The sequence below is a fragment of the Apium graveolens genome, chromosome 7 (genome assembly GCF_009905375.1).
Source record: "Apium graveolens cultivar Ventura chromosome 7, ASM990537v1, whole genome shotgun sequence".
NCBI lineage: Eukaryota > Viridiplantae > Streptophyta > Magnoliopsida > Apiales > Apiaceae > Apium > Apium graveolens.
In genome coordinates this window covers 130,883,257-130,887,006 of record NC_133653.1, presented here as the reverse complement: position 1 = coordinate 130,887,006, position 3,750 = coordinate 130,883,257, and the positions used below count along the sequence as shown (strand labels likewise).

Sequence of the window (3,750 nt, the reverse complement as noted above, 5' to 3'; positions counted from 1 at the left end):
TCTGCAATATTTGCTTTTGTCTAGCTTCGTAGGATCAGCCTTCAGGGGCTTAGGCCAACGAATATCTCGATCTTTCTCAATTTCCATCAAGATCTGGCTTCTAGGAGCATTTAGCTTAGCGTATTCGGTGAACTTTTGCCCAGCTCCTCCCTTCTTGGGGGTTGAATCAGGGTTTTGCTCGGTTCTAGGATACTTGTCCTTAGCGATATACTCCAGATCAGTTTTTCGCTTCTTGCCTCCAGTGGGCTCATTACTTACTACGGTCTTCCTCATGCTTTCTTCAACTTTGATATACTTCCCTGCCCTCTCCTGGAGCTGCAACATGCTTTCAGGGGGCGTTTGGCCGAAGACATCTTAAAGAACTCGTCCCTAGTTCCTTGTTGCAGTGCTATCATGGCTACCTTATCATCAAGGTCTGGGACTTTTAAAGCCTCCTTTGTGAAACGATTCAGGTAATCTCTCAAGGATTCCTTTGCTCCCTGCACAATACTCATAAGAGATGCAGAACTTTTCTCATGAACTCTTCCACTGATGAATTGCTTAATAAAAGCCTGGCTTAAATCTCTGAATGACCCAATAGAGTTTGGGGGCAAGCGACTGTACCATCTTTGAGCCATACCCGACAGGGTTTGAGGGAAGGCCCGACACTTTATAGCATCATTCAAGGGTTGCAACAACAGTGCATTAGAGAATGTCCTAACATGATTAGTGGGATCTCCCGTGCCATCATAGGCTTTGATGGTTGGCATCTTAAACTTCCTTGAGATATGGGCATTCATTATCTCTTCAGTGAAGGGAGGAGTAGGATCATCAGGATCTCCAAACGGAAGGAGATTGCTTGGATCAGTTCTTGGAACAACAGCCCTTCTCCGTACCGGACCATCCAGGTCTATAACAAGAGGAGGATTTCTCCCCCAGGGGGTATCTGGGGTCTGGTGGCCTGGTGAGCTTCTAAGTCGCGCCTCAGCCTTTGGATTTCAGCCTCATGAGCCCTGATCCTTTCCTGTACTTCTTGGGGATTCTCCCTTTGGGTGCTTTGAGGGCGTTGTCTTCCATCGGCCATCGGCTCTTTTCCAAGTTGCCTCCTTCTTGGGGCTACTTCATCATCCGAAGATTCGGAGTCTCTCTCAGTATAAGGACCAGAAAATTCTCGATCCTCGGGGATAGGAGCCAAACCTCGTATATAGGGGGGCGATTGCCCTCGTACTTCACTTCGCCCAGCATTTCCACTTCCTCCAACCTCGAGGTAAAGGGGCATCCCATAAGGGGGGTTAGTAGTAACAACAATTGAATATTCATACCCGACGGGTCGAGAAGTCACATGTACATGTACTTGTTGAACTTGAGGATTCGTACCTTGAATAGTCGGGGGAGTCGTCCCTTGTGGCTGAGGTTGAGTTGCCCCTATCTGGGCTTCCCCTTGAGTAGATGCATAAGTTGAGTGGGGAGGAATCTCCACGGTTGACGAAATCACCTGGGTTGTCCCTGATGGTGTTCCTTCCTCCAGGGCTCCAATTGTTCTCCGTGTTCTCGTCATGGTTGTTGTTGTGCCTCCCCACAGTCGGCGCCAAATGTTATGGATTAAAAACTAATATATATAATTGTTGTATTTAGTACTAAGGAACGTGAGCTTCAAGGCTCGATTTGACTGCTCTTGTGTTTCGTGACTCAATCTGCCTTAACAAGATGCCTACGTACCTTGCTGATTGCCTATGATCAAGTCAAAAAACGTAGTTCTGATCTGTGGGGTGAGGCCCCTTATATAGATGTTGGGAGTCCTTGAATTGGACTTGGTATAGGAGACTTGGTGGTCAAGTCTCTGAATTAGGATAGACTTAGGAGTCCTAGGAAGTAGGAAGCTGATTCCTTATCCCATGAGGTTCCTTGGAGGCCAATCTACAAGGATTTATATCCCCACTAGGAATTATCTTAATAGTTGTTTTTCTCCCTTATTTATTAATTACGAAATTAATAAATAATCAGGGTTTTTGGGCCTTCTTTGTTCCATCAGGACCGATCTGGTCCATCAGGCCTGATCAACATGTTAACCTTCTGGTCTGAATGTCATACATCTTCTTATTGGGCTTCACAGCCCAATCTTGTATAATTAATGTAATATCAGGATTTATTTATCCCTATCAAAAACTATTTTATCATTATTTATATAAATTCTCTAATTCATTAAATATGATTAATTAATTAATCATATTTATTCTACATCGTGAGGGATACTTCTCAGCATATCCCGACTATCTGGATAATACGAATTCACTGCTTAGAATACCAAGAACCTATTCAGTGAGTAGTTACCGTACAATTAATTCTTTCTACCCTGCAATGTCACGATTAAATATAAGGCATGGAACTTGTGTCAAGCCTATCTTATTTATTCACTTGCTTTCCCATTCACTATGCTTAGTTTTATTTAATGTAAATTAGAAACTCCTTTCTAATTTCATTCACTCTGGCCAGAGATTCCTGAACTAACATAAGTGTATCAGCATTGAACATTCTCTTCCTTCACTGGAAGGGGTAGATCCTTTATTGATCATACACTATCTTCGTGTACAAATTCCTATACCCAATAGAGCCCTTATAATTGTCCCTTGAGATTAAGAACTAAACCAAAGCATAGTTCAGTGTACACAAGATGACTATGATGACCTCAAGTCTAAGGATACTTGTACAACTATCACTATGTGAACAACTGCTAACACGTGAGTGAACTCCATCAGTTGTTCAGCTGTGTGAGTCATGTTCAGTGAACTTATTCTATAATAAGCACCAACAAACTTGCTATAGTGTCAGCACACAAATGTCTATGAGAACAGACATCCTTCATAATGAAGCAATCATAGTATGCACCGATCTTTGCGGATTATTAATTACCAGTTAGTATTCCTACGACCAGGAACTATTTAAGTTTAGAGTTATCATCTTTTAGGTCTCATTATTATGATCTCATCACAATCCATAAAAAGCTTTACTCTAAACTGTGGTATATCTTATTTAAACATTTAAATAGATAGAGCCCGCAATAAAAACAAAACAAGTCTTTTATTAATATCAATGAAATCAAAACAGATTATATAAAAGTTATTCCTAAATCCTCATACATGATTGGACTTAGGACATATCTCTTTCAATACCTTTGAGATCAAGCCTGACATAATTCAATCGGTGCAGAATTCAATCCAGGTTGGGGGTTTTCTAACTGAAGATCCCAATATGCACATTAGGGATTTCATTGAGATCTGTAACACCTTCAAGTTCAACGGTGTTTCTGAAGATGCTGTGAAGCTGAGACATATCCCATTCTCTCTGAGGGACAAGGCTAAGAGCTGGTTACACTCTCTATCAGCTGGTTTGATTATTACTTGGGAAGAACTTGTGCATAAGTTTCTTACTAAATTCTTCCCTATGGCGATGACAGCTACACTCAGGAATGCTATTACTCAATTTGCGCAGCAAACGGGAGAATCGCTATGTGAAGCTTGGGAGTTCTACAAAGAGATGCTTAGTAAGTGTCCTCATTATAGAATGCCTGATTGGATGATCATCAACTATTTTTATAATAGTTTGGGAGCACAGTCCAGACCCATGCTCGATGCAGCATCAGGTGGAGCCTTATGGGTAAATAGCTATGAGGAAGCTTATGATCTAATTGAACTGATGGCTGCTAATGAATATCAGTAACCAACCCAGAGATTGCCACAGAGCAAGGTAGCAAGAGTTCTTGAGGTGGATATA

At 41.7% G+C, this 3,750-nt stretch overlaps 1 non-coding gene across 1 annotated transcript; it reads right to left on the bottom strand.

Moving 5' to 3' along the window:
• Positions 1–3,435: 3,435 nt before the first annotated feature.
• LOC141676252 (small nucleolar RNA R71) lies at positions 3,436–3,542 on the bottom strand. The gene has a single exon (XR_012556851.1). It is a non-coding gene; the product is annotated as a small nucleolar RNA R71 (small nucleolar RNA).
• Positions 3,543–3,750: the final 208 nt, after the last annotated feature.